At 40.9% G+C, this 21,886-nt stretch overlaps 1 long non-coding RNA gene and 1 other non-coding gene across 2 annotated transcripts; both read right to left on the bottom strand.

Moving 5' to 3' along the window:
- Positions 1-6,206: 6,206 nt before the first annotated feature.
- On the bottom strand, positions 6,207-6,279 carry trnar-ucg (transfer RNA arginine (anticodon UCG)). The gene has a single exon. It is a non-coding gene; the product is annotated as a tRNA-Arg (tRNA).
- Positions 6,280-13,914: 7,635 nt separating this feature from the next.
- On the bottom strand, positions 13,915-19,271 carry LOC146504872 (uncharacterized). The gene is made up of 2 exons (XR_014877762.1): positions 19,171-19,271; positions 13,915-18,644 (listed from the first exon to the last, which is right to left on the bottom strand). It is a non-coding gene; the product is annotated as an uncharacterized LOC146504872 (long non-coding RNA).
- Positions 19,272-21,886: the final 2,615 nt, after the last annotated feature.

The raw sequence follows: 21,886 nt of genomic DNA, 5'->3' as shown, positions 1-21,886 counted from the left end.
AACGCCGTTTCCATTACTAGCAAGAACTTCTTCCTGCTCTTGCTCTTGACGAAGGCGGTCGCACTTTTCTCCTCTCCTCCTCCTCCTCTCCCTTAGCTTCCCTGCTTAGCCTCTTGTGTCCTTGTCTAGTCTCGTGTTTTTTGTATTACTTGCCCTGGAACACTCTCTCACAGTCTGCTCTCTAAAACCTAAAAGAGGAATTCTGGATTTGATCTGGGCTTGGTTGAGCCTGAGTACTGAAGATATCTGCCTATTCTGAACCATGGTAACAGGGTTCTGGCTGATCGGTACGGTGGCCCCTAGAGACAAAGCACGTACAAACTCCAAAACACTTGCAAACTCCAAAACACTTGCAAACTCCAAAACACGTACAAACTCCAAAACACTTGCAAACTCCAAAACACTTGCAAACTCCAAAACACTTGCAAAATCCAAAACACTTGCAAACTCCAAAACACTTGCAAAATCCAAAACACATGCAAACTCCAAAGCACATGCAAAATGCAAAACACCTGCAAACTCCAAAACACTTGCAAAATCCAAAACACTTGCAAACTCCAAAACACTTGCAAAATCCAAAACACTTGCAAAATCCAAAACACTTGCAAAATCCAAAACACTTGCAAACTCCAAAACACCTGCAAAATCCAAAACACTTGCAAAATCCAAAACACATGCAAACTCCAAAGCACATGCAAACTCCAAAGCACATGCAAACTCCAAAACACTTGCAAAATCCAAAACACTTGCAAACTCCAAAACACTTGCAAAATCCAAAACACTTGCAAAATCCAAAACACATGCAAACTCCAAAACACATGCAAATTCCAAAACCCAACGGAAGTGCTCCAGGACGCTAGGGGCAGTGTTGAGCTCGATTTGCAAAATAAACGGCAAGTTTGTCTGTATGGGACGGTCTAGTCTCTGTCGCGCTTACCAGGTTGCCTAGCAACCATGATACTAACCGCTGGAAACGTGTCATACAACTTTGTTTGACAGAAATGAAGGAGAACATATTTTGTTCATTTGTTTGTTTGTTTCTACATGAGCTTTGTGTGATTTGATAAGTATCTGAGGCTGAGACCACAGGACAGTAACACATGATTTTTGGGCTTCATTTCTGGACTGAAAAGTTATTTAAGATTAGTTAATAAATAACAATTAGCTAATGTGTTTCATGAGACTAAAGTCATATCACTTTGGTAATGTAAATATAATATGGCCAATATTATAGTTATTATATTAATCATTATTAGTTATTACAGCAGTGAACATGAACTCTGTGTCAAATACTGAGCTTCAGTACAGATTCAAGTTGCAGTTATTTATATGTCTTATCACCTTAAATCTTCACTCAAAGACAAGTATCTTTGACAGTCCAACATTCCTTCAGTATGTTGGCATTACTAAATTTGGCTCATTGCTTACATATATTTATACAAGCTGGATAACTGTTTCTGATAAAATGAAGAGTAGACTGATATATTAAATATTCCTTTATTGGGTAAGAAAATCAGACCATGTCATAACTGCTTTAAGTCATACAGAATAGATATCAGAGCCTTAAACAGGCTGACTTCTGCTAAATGGGTCAAACTGGGCAGAAAGTATACAAACATCCTTATAGAATATGATGTAACACTATAGATCAACTTAGCTCAGAATATAAACAATTACAGCAATATGATGCAACAAACAGAGCAGTGCTACTAATCCAAAATACTCAAAGCTTCATAGAACTGAAACAAACATTTATTTTTAGCTCCATTCTGCTGCTGATACATACTTTAGGTTTCTGAACATTAAACTTGTTTCTGCCTTTCATAGTGTGTAACTTGAAGGCCCTGAGTACTTTCTCCCACACTGAAAACACTGGAATGATAATATTATTTGAACATTACCTAATAAGACTGATTCAGGACAGACAATTAGTTATGTTAAACTTTTCTAACAGTCCTTCACAAACAGGGAACAGTCTGTCTATTCTCTCCATCTGTCAGCTGCTGCTGGCTCTTCCTCCTCTTCCTCACACACTGCTGAGTTTGTCCTGGTGGATCATCAGGGGTGCAAAGCCTCACAGATGATGTGCAGCAGTGGGTCCCTCAGTCTGTCCTCGCTCTGGACACTTGCAGTTGTCACACATGGAAATCAAATGTGTGATAAGCTGCAGGATTCAAACACAAGTGTAACTTATAAATACATGTTCATACTTTTATTACACAATCAGAGAGAAAGAAACAGAGAGAGAGTGCAGGACAGACAGACAGGTGACAGTCTCAGGTGTACACACTGCTACAAAACAGCACCAGAGAAGGAGGATTCAGTGTTTGTGTTATTACGAAAGAGTGTTCCCAGCTGGTACAGTGGACACATGTGTGACTCCTGTGATTAAAGCTTTCAGCTTAACGAGTGAACCGTCAGCTCGTTCAAACACACGTTAAAGTCCGTGTGGCTCGACACCACCGAAAAGAGGCAGCAAAATAACATAGCTAACATTAACAGTGCAGTGAATCCTGCTTGTGCCGTGATATTCAGGACTGCAAACCGTGCAGCATCACTGAATTTCAGTTTGTTGTGTTTGTGGATATATGACTGACTTTAATTATCCATAAAATCATCAGATTCTCTGTAAGAGTAAAGTCAACTATTGAACGGCATATATTTTGAAGTAAAGGCTTTAAAACCAAGGTAGTACAAACATCACTAATGTCACATAACTTTCCCGACATGTGGCCAACAGTAATGTTTTAATGTTCTTCATTATAAAAACATTCGCGCATAAATAAGTGACATAATATTCAGTACTTACTTCTGAAAGTTTACTCTTCGGCGGCTCCGCTTCCGCCGTTTTTTTTCCACACCACCGCCGCGCTATGAAATCTGGGATATGTTGGGCCATGAAGGCTACACCGACCCATCCTTAAAATTCAGGGAAATGAAGGACGCATTTGAGGGCCGCATTTCGAGCAGCCTTTGAATTGGGACAGCCTTCGTCATGTCGCTGTGACGTAATAGGCCTTAAAATGCGGCCTTTAAGGCTGCTGACCCTGAATTGGGATACAGTCCAAATCCGGTCATTGGTACTTCCTGGCTTGTGTAGTTACTAGGTAACAAAAGCTCAACACTGCCCCTAGCATCCTGGAGCACTTCCGTTGTGTTTTGGAATTTGCATGTATTTTGGGGTTTGCATGTGTTTTGGAGTTTGCAAGTGCTTTGTCTCTAGGGGCCACCGTAGGATTGAACCCATGACCTTGGCGTTATTAGCACCACGCTCTGACCAGCTGAGCTAACCAGCCTACAACATGTGAGTAACCAATCCTTTTGTTGACTAATATACCAAAAAAGAGGGTGGAAGAACTGTTAAGAACACAAGAGAAATGTGTGTTTACAAGAAATTACTTCAAGCTGTACCAATAAAAGCCAACTCTTGGAAGCTCCTACTGATCAGAAGCCACCTATGCAGTTCAGCTGATGAACAATGTGGCTGGAGAAACTAACAAAGTCATACTACTCGTCACTGATTGAAGAAAATAAGAACAACCCCAGGTTTCTCTTCAGCACTGTAGCCAGGCTGACAAAAAGTCAGAGCTCTTTTGAGCCAACCATCCCTTTAACGTTAACTAGTAATGCTTTCATGAACTTCTTCACAAATAAAATTTTTATCATTAGAGAAAAAATTACCAATAATCATCCCACAGATGTAATATTATCTACACCTACTCTTAGTACCATTGATGTTAAGTTAACTCTTTTTCTCCAATTGATCTTTCTGAGTTAACTTCAGTAATTACTTCCTCCAAACCATCAACGTGTCTTTTAGACCCCATTCCTACAAAACTGCTCAAAGAAGTCCTGCCATTAATTAATTCTTCGATCTTAAATATGATCAACCTATCTCTAATAATCGGCTATGTACCACAGGCCTTCAAGGTGGCTGCAGTTAAACCTTTACTCAAAAAGCCATCTCTAGACCCAGCAGTCTTAGCTAATTATAGGCCAATCTCCAACCTTCCTTTCATATCAAAAATCGTTGAAAGAGTAGTTGTCAAACAGCTAACAGATCATCTGCAGAGGAATGGTTTATTTGAAAAGTTTCAGTCAGGTTTCAGAGTTCATCACAGCACAGAAACAGCTTTAGTGAAGGTTACAAATGATCTTCTTATGGCCTCTGACAGTGGACTCATCTCTGTGCTTGTCCTGCTAGACCTTAGTGCAGCATTCGATACTGTTGACCATAATATCCTATTAGAGCGATTAGAACATGCTGTAGGTATTACAGGTACTGCACTGCAGTGGTTTGTATCATATCTATCTAATAGACTCCAATTTGTGCATGTAAATGGAGAGTCCTCTTCACACACTGAGGTTAATTATGGAGTTCCACAGGGTTCAGTGCTAGGACCAATTCTGTTTACATTATACATGCTTCCCCTAGGCAGCATCATTAGAAGACATAGCATACATTTTCACTGCTATGCAGATGACACCCAGCTCTATCTGTCCATGAAGCCAGATAACACACACCAATTAGTTAAGCTGCAGGAATGTCTTAAAGACATAAAGACCTGGATGGCCGCTAACGTTCTGCTTCTTAATTCAGATAAAACTGAGGTCATTGTACTCGGCGCTGAAAAGCTTAGAAATATGGTATCTAACCAGATTCTTACTCTGGATGGCATTACCTTGGCCTCCAGTAACACTGTGAGGAACCTTGGAGTCATTTTTGACCAGGATATGTCCTTCAATGCACATATTAAACAAATATGTAAGACTGCGTTCTTCCATTTGCGCAACATCTCTAAAATTAGAAATATCCTGTCTCAGAGTGACGCTGAAAAACTAGTTCATGCATTTATTACTTCCAGGCTGGACAACTGTAATTCATTATTATCAGGATGTCCAAAAAACTCACTGAAAAGCCTTCAGCTAATCCAAAATGCTGCAGCAAGAGTACTGACAGGGACTAGAAAGAGAGAGCATATTTCTCCTGTTTTGGCTTCCCTTCATTGGCTTCCTGTTAAATCCAGAATGGAATTCAAAATCCTGCTCCTCACATACAAGGTCTTAAATAATCAGGCCCCATCTTATCTTAATGACCTTGTAGTACCATATTACCCTATTAGAGCACTTCGCTCCCGCTCTGCAGGCCTACTTGTTGTTCCTAGAGTATTTAAAAGTAGAATGGGAGGGAGAGCCTTCAGTTTTCAGGCCCCTCTTCTGTGGAACCAGCTTCCAGTTTGGATTCGGGAGACAGACACTATCTCTACTTTGAAGATTAGGGTTAAAACTTTCCTTTTTGCTAAAGCATATAGTTAGGGCTGGACCAGGTGACCCTGAATCCTCCCTTAGTTATGCTGCAATAGATGTAGGCTGCCGGGGGATTCCCATGATGCATTGAGTTTTTCCTTTCCAGTCACCTTTCTCGCTCACTATGTATTAACAGACCTCTCTGCATTGAATCATATCTGTTATTAACCTCTGTCTCTCTTCCACAGCATGTCTTTTATCCTGTCTTCCTTCTCTCACCCCAACCGGTCGCAGCAGATGGCCACCCATCCCTGAGCCTGGTTCTGCCGGTGGTTTCTTCCTGTTAAAAGGGAGTTTTTCCTTCCCACTGTCGCCAAAGTGCTTGCTCATAGGGGGTCATATGATTGTTGGGCTTTTCTCTATATCTATGAAGCGCCTTGAGGCGACTTTTGTTGTGATTTGGCGCTATATAAATAAAATTGAATTGAATTGAATTGAATACTTTAGTAGACTAAAATATGAAAACAGTCGAAAGCACTGTGTTTCCTAATGAAAATGCTTCAAGTATAGCGGCATGGCTGTTTTTTGAACAAACTCCAACACATGCCTTCAACGGGGAGTAAAACAGAGCACACTGGATCTTTTCCAGGTGGAGTTCCACCAACAGCATGCTTCCAAGTCGAAATTTTTTCACCCGTGTCGCTTGAGGTCATGGCATGTTATTGACTTTTTCTATGGTTCTTTCTAAGCCAAGATGACTCGAGCCTGGCACTGATAAGGCCAAGTTCATGGCTTCAGTCCCCAACCTGGCCATTCGAGCCTCGTTTGAGAACTCGTAGTCTCTGTTGAAGGACATGAAATTGACAACAGCGTAGCAATTTTGGATGACATAAAGGATCCGAGGCTGGCCTGCTGCGAAAAAACTGGGAACGCATGCCTGCTCCTCAAGGACTCACAACCAACCACGAAGGGACTCGAACCCTCAATCTTCTGATCCGAAGTCAGACGCCTTGTCCATTAGGCCACGTGGTTTGGCAGAAGTTCCCACTTTTCATGAACGTTCGTTGGAGTCTGTTTGAGCCAACTGCTGGTGTTGGATTGGTCACTTGGCTGGTGGATATTGCTTGATTGTTGCTTGAAATAATTGATTGTTGCTTGAAATAAGTGCATGCCACAGCATTTCTCCCATGTATCACGCTCTTAAAAACGTAGTCCTACCTGCCACATGCATAGTGGATCCACCCACTAAGCCAGAGTATCATCTGCCAATGGAGTTCATAAAGCTTACGTGGCCCGATCTCTCACTGATAAGGCCAAGTTCAGGGCTTCCCTAACCTTGCCTTTTGAGCCTCGTTTGAGAACGCGTAGAGTACAGGTGTCGGACTCCGGGCCTCGAGGGCCGGTGTCCTGCAGGTTTTAGATGTGTCCTTGATCCAACACAGCTGATTTAAATGGCTAAATTACCTCCTCAACATGTCTTGAAGTTCTCCAGAGGCCTGGTAATGAACTGATCACTTGATTCAGGTGTGTTGACCCAGGGTGAGATCTAAAACCTGCAGGACACCGGCCCTTGAGGCCTGGAGTTTGACACCCCTGGTGTAGAGTCTCTTTTGAAGGACACAGCCAGGGTCTGCAGCCCACGTCACAGCGACGCGATGAAGGCTGTCCCAATTCAAAGGCTGCTCGAAATGCGGCCCTCAAATGCGTCCTTCATTTCCCTGAATTTTAAGGATGGGTCGCTGTAGCTTTTATGGCCCAACATATCCCAGACTTCATAGCGCGGCGGTGGTGTAGGTAATTTTTAGGAAAAAAATGGAGCGGCCGAAGAGTAAACTTTCAAAAGTAAGTAATGAATATTATGTCACTTATTTATGCGCAAATGTTTAATAATGAAGAACATTAAAACATTACTGTTGGCCACATGTCGGGAAAGCTATGTGACATTAGTGATGTTTGTACTAACTTGGTTTTAAAGCCTTTACTTCAAAATATACGCCATTCAACAGTCGGCCTTAATCTTACAAAGAATGTGATGATTTTATGGATAATTAAAGTCAGTCATATATCCACAAACACAACAAGCTGAAATTCAGTGATGCTGCTCGGTTTGCAGTCCTGAATATCATGGCACAAGCAGGATTCACTGCACTGTTAATGTTAGCTATGTTAAATTGCTGCCTCTGTTCGGTGGTGTCGAGCCACACGGACTTTAACGTGTGTTTGAACGAGCTGACGGTTCACTCGTTACGCTGAAAGAAAGATGCTTAAATCACAGGAGTCACACATGTGTCCACTGTACCAGCTGGGAACTCTTCTTGTTTAGCACTCGTAATAACACAAACACTAAATCCTCCTTCTTTTGTGCTGTTTTGTAGCAGTGTAAACACATGAGACTGTCACCTGTCTGTCTGACCTCCACTCTCTCTCTGTTTCTTTCTCTCTGATTGTGTAATAAAAGTATGAACATGTATTTATAAGTTACACTTGTGTTTGAATCCTGCAGCTTATCACACATTTGATTTCCATGTGTGACAACTGCAAGTGTCCAGAGTGAGGACAGACTGAGGGACCCACTGCTGCACATCATCTGTGAGGCTTTGCACCCCTGATGATCCACCAGGACAAACTCAGCAGTGTGTGAGGAAGAGGAGGAGGAAGAGGAGGAGGAAGAGCCAGCATCAGCTGACAGACAGAGAGAATAGACAGACTGTTCCCTGTTTGTGAAGGACTGCTATAAAAGTTTAGCATAACTATTTGTCTGTCCTGAATCAGTCTTATTAGGTAATGTTCAAATAGTTTTATCATTCCAGTGTTTTCAGTGTGGGAGAAAGTACTCAGGGCCTTCAAGTTACACACTATGAAAGTTTAATATTCAGAAACCTAAAGTATGTATCAGCAGCAGAATGGAGCTAAAAATAAATGTTTGTTTCAGTTCTATGAAGCTGAGTATTTTGGATTAGTAGTACTGCTGTGTTTGTTGCATCATAATGCTGTAATTGTTTATATGCTTTATATATTCTGAGGTAAGTTGATCTATAGTGTTACATCATATTCTATAAGGATGATATGTGTTTGTATACTTTCTGCCCAGTTTGACCCATTTAGTAGAAGTCAGCCAGTTTAAGGCTCTGATATTTATTCTGTATGACTTAAAGCAGTTATGACATGGTATGATTTTCTTACCCAATAAATGAATATTTAATATACTCTTCATTTTATCAGAAACAGTTTTCACAGCTCGTACATTTTCTTTTTACACATATATGTAAGCATTGAGCCAAATTTAGTTATGCAAACATACTGAAGGAACAACATTTGTCTCTTATATATGATACACCTATATATACACTGTCAAAGATACTTCTCTTTGAGTGACGATTTAAGGTGATAAGACATAAATAACCCCAACTTGAATCTGTATTGAAGCTCAGTATTTGACACAGAGTTCATGTTCACTGCTGTAATAGCTAATAATGATTAATATAATAACTATAATATTGGCCATATTATATTTACATTACCAAAGTGATATTACTTTAGTCTCATGAACAACATTAGCTAATTGTTATTTACTAGCTAATTTTAAAATGACCGTTCAGTACAGAAATGAAGGCCAAAAATCATGTTTTACAGTCCTGTCGTCTCAGCCTCAGATACTTATCAAATCACACAAAGATCATGTAGAAACAAACAAACAAATGAACAAAATATGTTCTCATTTCTGTCAAACAAAATTGTATGACACGTTTCCAGCGGTTAGTATCATGGTTGCTAGGCAACCTGGGCAGCGCGACGGAGACTAGACCGTCCCATACAGCCCATGTGTTTGCAACAAACTTGCCGTTTATTTTGCAATTCAAGCTCAACACTGCCCCTAGCGTCCTGGAGCACTTCCGTTGTGTTTTGTAGTTTGCATGTGTTTTGAATTTTGTAAGTGTTTTGGAGTTTGTAAGTGTTTTGGAGTTTGTACATGCTTTGTCTCTAGGGGCCACCGTACTACACCTCGTGAAAGACCTACCTGTTGACCACTGGGGGACCACTTCCCACGTTGAGGGAACCAAAAGAAAAGAAGTCATCGTGTTGGGAGATGTGACTGGATGGAGACACCTGAAAGCAGTGACTGTGAAAACTCTGAAACAGCCAGAGTACAGTACTGACTTAGAGTATCACCACAGCATCAAACATTTTCATTTCTTTGGCTCTCGGAGGAGGCGGACGCACTTTTTCTCCTCTCCCTTGTCTTCCCTGCTAGTTCTTATGTCCTTGTCTAGTCTCGTGTCTTTTTTGGATTACTTTCCCTGGAACACTCTCTCACAGTCTGTGTCTAAAACCTAAAAGAGAATTATGGATTTGATCAACTGGTCTCTGAATGCTATTGACACCCTTTAACGAGAAGTCTGGGCTCAGGAGAACCTGAGTGCCCTGGAGGTACTTTCCCTGCCGGATACACGATGGATGGGTGGCAGAGGATCGTGTGCCTGGCGGGACTGTCGATCGAGGACGCTGAAGATATCTACCTATTCGGAACCTTGATAACAGGGTTCTTGCTGATCGGAGCTGGCTTGGCCCTGGCTTATCGGAGAATTAAGAGAGCGTAACCGGCTGTTCAAACCCCCACAAGGCTGCCCGCTGGGATTGGAACGAAAGGTGCGACTTCTCAGAAAGGGCTCACTGAAGGCAGCATGGTTAAGAGCTTGGAGGCGCTTACGACTGCAGTGAATGCTCAGAATAACACCTCTGAGCGTATGTATGTTGGATTACATCAGGAAAGAATCAACTCAGAACAACATCTCTGGGCGGAAGCTGGATTACATCTCGGATCAGTTGGTTGCGGTCGTGAGGTCTCAGAATCTGCTATGTGAGCAAAAGAGTGACAAGACCACGGAATCGACGGCTAATAACATCATGGAGAAACTCGCAGCTATTAACGGGAGATTGAGAGACCAGTGTCGGAGTGTTAAAAACAGCTTGAAATTCTCATGAGTTGTTTGCAAAAGAAAACCATCATAATGCGGCTACCCCTTCAGCGCCAGCTGTGGGCTCAAGGCTGGAGCCGAACAAAAACTCCCTGATAACGACTGTGTTGAGTCTGTTCCTTCCCATTCCCTTCAAGGCCACCTGGGTTGGCTGGAAGACTGTTTCCTTAGCCTGGTGGGGCGAAGGACACTGTCTCAGCTGAACTCTGGACACGCACACACATACATATACTGATACTGATAAGCACTCACTGACGCATCACCCTCCCTATCTAACGCCACCTCCAATGCTTACCTCCCCCATGATGTGGACATCGGGTCAGCTGGAGGCGCAGTCGAAGATTGCAGCGGTCCCAGATCAGATGTACACACTGGAACACTTTCACATGTTGCCTAGGGGACTGGCGACACTTTTAAGGCAAGTGATTACTTGCCAGGTAGCTGCAAAACTGTGACGCAATCTGCTGTGGTGGCATTAAAGTCCTGCCAGTTTACAGCGGCTGATTTGGTCCCTGAAATCCAGAGAGTAATTATTCATGGTAAGGAATTCATGTGGACACTGAGCGCGTGGACACTAAGCCTGTGGGCAGGCAAGGACATTTAAACAGTGAGGCTGATGACCTACCATTTCTTCGTGTGACTGCTTCTGGTCTAAAAGGGACTCCAATACCAAAATCGATGAATTTGACACATAGAAATGCTGGATAATCAGGCGATGTGTCAAACACAATGTTTTCTGGCTTAATGTCTCGATGGTAGACACCCTTGGATTGCATTTCAGCGGCTGCATGTACCAGCTGTCTCATTATGACCAGACAGACAAATGAAAAATACGTTCAAATAATCAGATTTACATTATCCATTAAAGTTTGCCATATATGTTATCTTGCCACTCGCTGACCTTAACCTCCCTCTCGTGCACAAAGGTTCTTCTGTTTGCCAGGTAGGCTTCCAAGTCTATGTTTTTTTGGCCTTTCAAAGACCATAATGAGTTCGTCTTCCAAGTCATACCAGTCGTTTTAAGCAGGCGTCAAATTGCTGCTCATAGCCTCTGGTCCTGCCCCCACTATTATTAGCAATGCCACCTTCTTGGGAATTTTACCATTAAGAAGCTTGAGAAACAGAACATCAAGGTCAGTGTTCAAACATTAGGCTGTTTGAGGTACACGCTGGGGGAAAAAAACAGAAAAAGACAAACATTTCTTACCACTGGTAGGTAGCTGACTAAAAACTGAGCAACATGCTTAATCACCACCTGCATTACAGAGAAAATGTGTTTTAGAAAAAGAGAACAGGGGGAACTAGAAGAATTGTAAAGTGCACACATAAGAAGCCATACTGGGAAATTGTCTTCTCTGCGTTTTCCAATGAAGACAGTCCCAAAGCCTCCTTCACCCAGCTTATCCTGCTCTTTGTATTTTTCTTCAAAGTCCTCTACAGAGAGACAAAACAAACACAGGGGTTGTGATTAGTTGTATGTAGGAAAGCTGACTTTGCCTCAATGTACACATTCATACAGTCTTTGTTAGAAGCTTCCTAGTGATTAGCAGATGGATACCAGCTAAACTCTGAGAGCTTGGGAAAGAGGCTCTATCACTGCAGGTGTGGTGTGAACTTACCTATGTACTTCTTACCTTTAGTGTGACTTTTGTATGTGCTGTGTGTATCTGACTCATAGACGGAGCAGCTGGCCTCCTCCTGTGAGCTTGATGTCTTGCTCTTTTTACTGCGTGGTTGTTTTGTTCCATCGCTGCTTGACTTTCCTTTGCTGCTCTTCTTTCTGAAAGCAGCTGCAAAAACCAAAACCAATTAGACCTCTGAACTCCACACAGGCCTACAGATGATCAATAACTATAAAACAAAAAATCTCTGAATGTCTCACTTCTCCAAGACAAGATGGCTGAGGCCAACCGGACTTTTGCTGTCCTTGCTTCTTTGGGAAGCTTTTTCCAGTCTTTCTGTGGCACAATCTTTCCGTTTGGAGCTCTTGATTCGCCCATCTGACGTCCTGTCCTCTATCCCGAGGAACCAGGGATCAGTGTGGCGGTCTGCAGTTTGTAAAAGATCACTTGGTTATGACTGAATCAAAACACCTGAAGTAAAAGCCCCAAATTAAGATGAATTTAAAAGGTAAAGGACTTTACTCACCTAGATATTTACGCACACCCACAGCACGTGGTGTGGTAAAGGTCGGCCAAGATTTTGACCACATGTCAGAAACTGGATCAAAATTGGACTAAACTCACTTGAACTCTGACTTTGTCTGCACTTAGAACTATCACAAGACATTAAAAGAAAACATCGGGCATTGATGACATCACAGGAATCTAACATTCTAATCTATGCAAACTGTCTCCAAGGCTACATAATATCAAATTAAATCATAGCAAAGGAGTAAAAAGCAGGATCAGTCTTAGGGTGTATGTTACATGTTTGCCAGTTTGGATGAGTGAGTGCAATACTTCATCGGCCTGTGTTGTAGCAACCTGTTGAACCTGCTGAGAAACCTTTCTTTGTCCACTCTGCCCCAAACTTCACATGCTCCATAAAAGTCGAGGCCTAGAGACCTCTGCATAGTTATTAGCATTAGGTTATCAGTATCATCTGATATATATGACATTTACAGTACAGTACTCACACATGACATAGGAGGAATAAATATGAACTTTTTGACATAAATTTGATCATATGAAATTGGATTTTTTTAAAATATGAAACTTTTTTCTTCCGTCATACGTCAGAAATATAATATATTAAGTTTTGAACATTTTAAAACATTTAAGTTTGCTCGTTGTATTTATAAGATCCTACATGGACGTGCTCCACAATCATTGGTCAGTCATGTTAAAATCCATTATCAGTGGAAAACAAACCTGATCCTCTACTAGAGGCGATTGTGCAATACCTTTTAGACATAAAACTCAGCAAACAGTTATTATCAGTTAAAGTCAGTGAGATTTGGAGTGATACATGACACATGACGGAATAAGACACGCAGACTTAGCATGACGAACCGACGAGGAACACGTACACTGTGAATACATACAGAGGGAAAAGAGGACTAGAGATGAGACATGGACATAACTAAGCACAAACAGAACATGATGGCTGGGGGGAAAACACACGTGACAGAAGGAATGGGTCACAAGGGCAAAACATGTAAACGAGAGGAGGAGACGGGAGAAAAAGACATTACTGAAATACATGAAGGGCCAGGGCTGGGGCAGCCAACCAGTCACAGACAAACAGCCACATTTTTTACTGTGTCACCGCAAAGAGCCACATCATACACCTGGGCACACATGAACATCACCCATCCCTTCCTCTGTTCAGTTTGGGGTATCAAACTCAGGACCCTAACCCCATCAGGCCGGGGTCTTTGTGTGGAGTCTGCATGTTCTCTCCAGCTTCCTCCCACAGTCTAAAGACATGCAGTCAGTGGGGGTCTTCTCGCCCTGTTCACATTCACACAGAGATGCATTGAAGATCACCTTGTGGTTAGTGCCTTCTATTTGATGTACAGACTGAATAATAACACCTTCTAATTAGTTCTATCTCCTATTGGTGCTCTTCTACGAGTAATCAGTGCTTGATGGCTTACTAAGCTTAACTTTTTTCACAACATTGATAACAAACACACACAAAACAACAACAACATATATTATCTAAAAAAAACTTGATTGGACCACAGTTTTGATGTTCATCCTACATGTTTTTTGAGATTGTCTAATGTCTGCGACGGTATCTTCTCCCACGTCTGCGGACACCCGAGGCCTTGTGGGCTCTCCTGCGTCTGCGAGCGGGGCGAGAAGACCTCGCACGTTTGCGTCTATACCTGCGTTGTGGCATCGTCCAAAACGGCGGTACCTGCTCCACGTCACAGGTTCTATTTATGGACTCACCTGGCAACTTTAGTGATGTCACTGCTGATGTTGTCACTGTTGGTGTCACCTCATGACTCATTCATGCCATCTGAACTGTGGTGTAATTATGAGGTCACAGGGGGACGTGAATTTATTCACAAAGTTGAAAGAGAGTTTGGGTCATAACTCAAAGACACAATGATGCAGTCAAATCACTGGAATTAAATATCTGTAAATTACATGATTTAGAGGGTTCTGACATCACATCCAGTCTCTCTGCTGTGATGTCAAATATCAATGCTCAAACCCCACGACGGACAAATAACACAGAACACGCAGCCAGTGACGCACCAAACACCACGTTTAGTGACCAATAAATCAAGCGCCACAGGTGGTGTAAATGACAGCTCAGGGATGTGTAATGATGTTGATTTTTTCTGTTCTTGTTCCTTTTTACCAAGCCGGGTTTGTTTGTCCTTGTTTCCCTCTCCTGCTGAGTTCCTCCTGACGGAGTTCATAAGCCAGTCAAAGATCTGCACGTCACAATGGACTGAGATGTCAACTTCCTCCCAAAAAAAAGAAAAAAGTAAAGTCGTCATGCAGCAGGAGAACAAAAAGTCATACTACAGCTACTGCACCCCTCTAATTTATTAGATTCTTTCAATCATGTGTTTCATAGGGGCCTCGGAGCACTTCTGCAAACTAAATGAGCTGTGCTGGAACTTACACCATCACGTAACCCATAAAGGAAATCTCTTATTCATAAAAAGAAAAAAATGTTTGCTTTGATTACTCCTTGAGAAACTGAATGTCACGGTCCTGGGTCGCTGGCTCAGTGTTTTCTGTTTTGTTTTATTAATCTTTGATTTCTTGATGTGTCTTTGTTAGTTCTTAGGTTTTGGTTCCGTGTCCCCGCTGTTCTGTGTTGGTACTGTGCCTCTACATAAATAGCATCATAATTTCATATTTTGTCAGCACTTCCTAGAAGTATGTAACTACACAATAAATGTCAGGGTTTGCGTGTTGAGATATGAATGGAGGACCCAAGATGCAGGCACTGCTGATGTGAGTGAGCTTTATTTATGGAGAGTGACATACAAACAAAGGCGAGGGAGGCGAGAAACAAAACTAGGAAAACCTAAACTGGGAAAGCTGAGAACCAAATAAGAAACCTGGACACGAGGGAATGGAGTTAAAACACGAAGGATGACAAGCAGGAAAAACAGCATGGAGGAACACAGACGGACCAGTAACGCACACAAGAGGACGAATGCTATAAATTCGTGATGGCCCGCTTGAAGCTGACGCTCCGGCGCGTGTGTCGAAAACACCAACACACCGCTTCAGAAGCACTCTGTCGATGCTTGATTCATTTGGCCACAGTCACGTGATCAGTGACGTCCAATTGTGAATTGTGAATTCCACTCTGCAGATTGGGCAATCATAATGAAGCAGTTCAGTTTTTTTGTAGATTCAAGCTGCTCTTCATATTTTTGACCACCAGATGTCACCACAGCGGACTGTGTTAAAAAGCTTCCAGTAATGAATCGTTTTTCAACACAAGCTTCAGAAAGCTATGTTTGGCCATCACTACTATAAATACACACAGAGGGAAACGAGGAAACACAGGAGGGGGACACAGCTGAGCCTAATGAATCTGACGAGACGGGTCATTCATGTACTGTACATGATGCGGGTAGATGCTGTACGTTTATGGGCTGCAGGAGAGGCACAGATTTGTGCAGCTGAGGTTGTTTGGGGTGCCTGCGTGTTTGCCTGCTGGGCCTGAGCGAGCCTCTCCACATCTGTGGCCCGGTGGTCTCTTCTCTTGCTGAGGATCTTAACGTAGTTTGCTGGGACGAGCCGGTGGTCTCACTGTCCACGCTGGCCAGGAGCCAGCCACGCACACGGGGCTGTAGCTCTAAACACGAGGGAGATAGTTGTAAACATGGGGCACGCTCACACAAAAGAAGAGCCCTCATCTGTTATTTCTAAGATAAGGAAAACAAAAATAGAAGGTTTTGGGTCAAAGCACTCAGAATCAAATGTCCCGCAGCCAGTAAAAAGCTCATCACCTTTAGGAGCGAGGTTGAGCATCTCTCCAGCTTGCATAGAAAGCTCCTCCTGAGAAGCAGCTGTAAAGTCATATTCTCCTCTGGCTACCACGTGGTCGTCCTCCTCGCTCGCCCAGTTAGTGTCTAAACCAAGCAAGGAAACTGAATGAAAGACATTCATCATTTTAACTGGTCTTAACCAAAAACAAGTCCTTCTGCTTTTCCTTACACTTGTAAAGTAACTAATGGCATATGGAGCTATGGTACCCAATTTATTTGCCACTGAGTTACACAAAGGCACATATGATGTCATACAAGCAGACTCATCTTTACACGTGTACTGCAGCCCTGAACATTACCAGGTTCAGATTCTATTATCAAACTTTGCAACATCAGCCTTAATTACTTGTAACTCAAAACAATTAGCACCTGCAGCAAAACCTTTTTTCCCAGCATGGAGATGACGAATTCTATAAGGCTTAGCCATAAAGTTGAAAAACACTTTATTTCACCACGTTAGTGCGTTTCTTACAATTTACATGCATTTGAATGGAGTTCTCGCCCGACACAAAGTATAGGTTTTCATTTGTGAATAACTTGAACATCTTAGCTCAAAAAGCTGCAAAACCTTTTTTCCCATCATGGAGATGAGGAATTCTATAAGGGAAAGCCATAAATATGTGTGTCTGAGTCTCTTATCAAAAATTACAGCTATCTCTATGAAGTTGATGAAAAACGCTTTATTTCACCACATCAGTGCGTTTCTCACTGTTACATGCATTTGAATGGAGTTCTCGCCCGACACAAAGTATAGGTTTTCATTTGTGAATAACTTGAACATCTTAGCTCAAAAAGCTGCAAATCCTATTCCCCAGCATGGAGATGCAGAATTCTATAAGGCAAAGCCATATTTATGTTACAGCTATCTCTATGAAGCTGATGAAAAACGCTTTATTTCACCACGTTAGTGCGTTTCTCGCTATTACATGCATTTGAATGGAGTTCTCGCCCGACACAAAGTATAGGTTTTCATTATGTGAATAACTTGAAAATCTTAGCTCAAACAGCTTCAAAACCTTTTTGCCCAGCACGGGGATCTTGAACTGTATAAGAGAAAGCCACAAATATGTGTGTATGCTTCTTATATCAAGACTTACAGCTATTTATATGACGTTGTACAAAAACGCTTTATTTCGTCAAGACAGTGCGTTTCCTACGATTACATTCATTTGAATGGGGGAATTCGCCCAAAACAAAGTATAGGTTTTCATTATGTGAATAACTTGAAAATCTTAGCTCAAACAGCTTCAAAACCTGTTTGCCCAGCACGGGGATCTTGAATTGTATAAGATAACGCCGTAAATATGTGTGTCTGACTCTTCTGTCAAGACTTACAGCTATTTTTATGAAGTTGTACAAAAACGCTTTATTTCGTCAAGACAGTGCGTTTCCTACGATTACATGCATTTGAATGGGGGAATTTTTCCGAAACAAAGTATAGGTTTTCATTATGTGAATAACTTGAAAATCTTGGCTCAAACAGCTTCAAAACCTGTTTGCCCAGCACGGGGATCTTGAATTGTATAAGATAACGCCGTAAATATGTGTGTATGCTTCTTCTATCAACACTTACAGCTATTTTTATGAAGTTGTACAAAAACGCTTTATTTCGTCAAGACAGTGCGTTTCCTACGATTACATGCATTTGAATGGGGGAATTTTGCCAAAACAAAGTATAGGTTTTCATTATGTGAATAACTTGAAAATCTTGGCTCAAACAGCTTCAAAACCTGTTTGCCCAGCACGGGGATCTTGAATTGTATAAGATAACGCCGTAAATATGTGTGTCTGACTCTTCTGTCAAGACTTACAGCTATTTTTATGAAGTTGTACAAAAACGCTTTATTTCGTCAAGACAGTGCGTTTCCTACGATTACATGCATTTGAATGGGTGAATTTTGCCGAAACAAAGTATAGGTTTTCATTATGTGAATAACTTGAAAATCTTGGCTCAAACAGCTTCAAAACCTGTTTGCCCAGCACGGGGATCTTGAATTGTATAAGATAACGCAATAAATATGTGTGTCTGACTCTTCTATCAACACTTACAGCTATTTTTATGAAGTTGTACAAAAACGCTTTATTTCGTCAAGACAGTGCGTTTCCTACGATTACATGCATTTGAATGGGGGAATGCGGCCGAAACAAAGTATAGGTTTTCATTACGTGAATAACTTGAAAATCTTGGCTCAAACAGCTTCAAAACCTGTTTGCCCAGCACGGGGATCTTGAATTGTATAAGAGAAAGCCACAAATATGTGTGTATGCTTCTTCTATCAAGACTTACAGCTATTTATATGAAGTTGGACAAAAACGCTTTATTTCGTCAAGACAGTGCGTTTCCTACGATTACATGCATTTGAATGGGGGAATACGCCCAAAACAAAGTATAGGTTTTCATTATGTGAATAACTTGAAAATCTTAGCTCAAACAGCTTCAAAACCTGTTTGCCCAGCACGGGGATCTTGAATTGTATAAGATAACGCAATAAATATGTGTGTCTGCTTCTTCTATCAACACTTACAGCTATTTTTATGAAGTTGTACAAAAACGCTTTATTTCGTCAAGACAGTGCGTTTCCTACGATTACATGCATTTGAATGGGGGAATGCGGCCGAAACAAAGTATAGGTTTTCATTATGTGAATAACTTGAAAATCTTGGCTCAAACAGCTTCAAAACCTTTTTGCCCAGCACGGGGATCTTGAATTGTATAAGAGAAAGCCACAAATATGTGTGTATAACCCTAACCCTAACCCCTTACCCCTAACCCTAACCCTAACCCCTAACCCTAACCCCCTCTAACCCTAACCCTAACCTAACCCTAACCCTAACCCCCTAACCCTAACCCTAACCCCTAACCCTAACCCTAACCCCAACCCTAACCCTAACCCTAACCCCTAACCCTAACCCCCTAACCCTAACCCTAACCCCTAACCCTAACCCCTAACCCTAACCCTAACCCCTAACCCTAACCCTAACCCTAACCCCTAACCCCTAACCCTAACCCTAACCCCTAACCCTAACCCCTAACCCTAACCCCTAACCCTAACCCCTAACCCTAACCCCTAACCCCCTAACCCTAACCCCTAACCCTAACCCTAACCCCTAACCCTAACCCCCTAACCATACTCCTTCCCCATCCTAACCCTAACCCCTAACCCTAACCATACCCCCTCCCCTAGCTTAATTCTAACCCTAACCTGGGGGCCATAACACAAAACCTTCATTTTGGAAACCCTTCACATAATAAAAATGGATTGTGAAATGTTTTTCTTGGAATTAAAAATGATTTCTACATTAAAAACCGTGGAATCACGTAAAATGTTAAAAACAGCAAATTAAAAACAGCATTTCTTTATAATACGATTTCATAGCGTAGAACATTAACATAATTATATTTAAGAAGGCTTATAATAGGGCAAAATGTTAAAAAACAGTTTATTTACACAAATAATATTTACACAAAACAAATACAGTTAAAAGCATTAAATATTAAAAACAAGGGATTCCACAATATTCAAATTCATATGTACACTAGAATCTTAAAAACGGTTTATATACAAATGATAATATAGGCTTCAATAGCAGACAACCGAAAAGGTTTGGTTAAAAACAAAAAAAACCACACACAGAGGGAAGGGTATAAAGGGAGGTGGAGTCAGCCTGGAGCTCATTTCGACTCTGGACTCTGAGGAGTGAACATCAGTAGCCACAGCCTTGTGCATTGCAGCCTCATTTGTTTAGCTCTTTGTGTGCCAAGCGCCTGAGGAAGACCCTCATAGGGTCGAAACGTTGCGCGTACGGCACACCATTTTTTTGATCTAATTAATTAATAAAAACACCTTTTTTAATTTCTCTTTAATTTTTTTTCTTTTTTAAATATTTTTTTTCTTTCTTTTTCAATTTATATATTGATTTCTCGCCTCATAAAAACTCACATTGGAGTTATAATTATTTAGATACCAAAGGCGAACCCAAAACACAGAAACTACAACAGTATAAAACACTTAACAAAAGCACACACATTGATTTAAAACTGAGGACCGGATGGCCTCAGGTGATTGGACCGTTGTCCGATATGGGAAAAGGCGGAGGCTTTCCCGTAATCGGGACATCCAGCAGGGTGGGTTTCCTTCGGGAGGGATGGCCCGTGCGTTTCCTGCCTCACAGAGGTGGCAGGCTCAGTCCCCTTCCCCTAACCCTACCCTACCCTAACCCTAACCCCCCTAACCCTAACCCCTAATCGGGGTGGCTGTAGCTCAGGTGGCAGAGCGGATCAGCCACTAACCAGAAGGTCAGTGGTTCAATCCCAGGCTGCTCCAGTCTGCATGCCAAATATCCTTGGGCAAGATACTAACCCCATGTTGCTCTCCGATGCATCCATCGGCGTGTGAATGTGTATGAGATAGATACTTAGCACTTAAGATTAGAAGTGCTTGTGTGAATGGGTGTGATTGGGTGAATGAATTAGCTGTATAAAGCGCTTTGAGTGCTCGGACAGAGTAGAAAAGCGCTATATAAGAACCAGTCCATTTAACCCTAACCCTACCCTAACCCTTCTGCTTTTTATAGGATTTGTGCTTAATATAGTATTTCTGCTTAATATAGTATTTCTGCTTAATTATAGTATTTCTGCTAAATTGTAGTATTTCTGCTTAATATAGTATTACTGCTAAATTATAGTATTTCTGCTTAATATAGTATTTCTGCTAAATTATAGTATTTCTGCTTTTTATAGGATTTGTGCTTAATATAGTATTTCTGCTAAATTATAGTATTTCTGCTTTTTATAATATTTCTGCTTTTTATAGTATTTCTGCTTAATATAGTATTTCTGCTAAATTATAGTATTTCTGCTTCTTATAGTATTTCTGCTTAATATGGTATTTCTGCTTAATATGGTATTTCTGCTAAATTATAGTATTCCTGCTTTTTATAGTATTTCTTCTTTTTATAGGATTTGTGCTTAATATAGTATTTCTGGTAAATGATAGTATTTCTGCTTTTTATAGGATTTGTGCTTAATATAGTATTTCTGCTTAATATAGTATTTCTGCTTAATTATAGTATTTCTGCTAAATTGTAGTATTTCTGCTTAATATAGTATTACTGCTAAATTATAGTATTTCTGCTTAATATAGTATTTCTGCTAAATTATAGTATTTCTGCTTTTTATAGGATTTGTGCTTAATATAGTATTTCTGCTAAATTATAGTATTTCTGCTTTTTATAATATTTCTGCTTTTTATAGTATTTCTGCTTAATATAGTATTTCTGCTAAATTATAATATTTCTGCTTTTTATAGTATTTCTGCTTAATATGGTATTTCTGCTTAATATGGTATTTCTGCTAAATTATAGTATTTCTGCTTTTTATAGGATTTGTGCTTAATATAGTATTTGTGCTTAATATAGTATTTCTGCTAAATCATAATATTTCTGCTAAATTACAGTATTTCTGCTAAATTATAGTATTTCTGCTTTTTATAGTATTTCTGCTAAATTATAGTATTTCTGCTTTTTATAGGATTTGTGCTTAATATAGTATTTCTGCTAAATTATAGTATTTCTGCTTTTTATAGGATTTGTGCTTAATATAGTATTTGTGCTTAATATAGTATTTCTGCTAAATCATAATATTTCTGCTAAATTACAGTATTTCTGCTAAATTATAGTATTTCTG

This window comes from Neolamprologus multifasciatus, chromosome 13, assembly GCF_963576455.1.
Source record: "Neolamprologus multifasciatus chromosome 13, fNeoMul1.2, whole genome shotgun sequence".
NCBI classification, from domain to species: domain Eukaryota; kingdom Metazoa; phylum Chordata; class Actinopteri; order Cichliformes; family Cichlidae; genus Neolamprologus; species Neolamprologus multifasciatus.
Note: the sequence above shows the minus strand (reverse complement) of the source record. Positions and strands in the feature narration are given on the sequence as shown.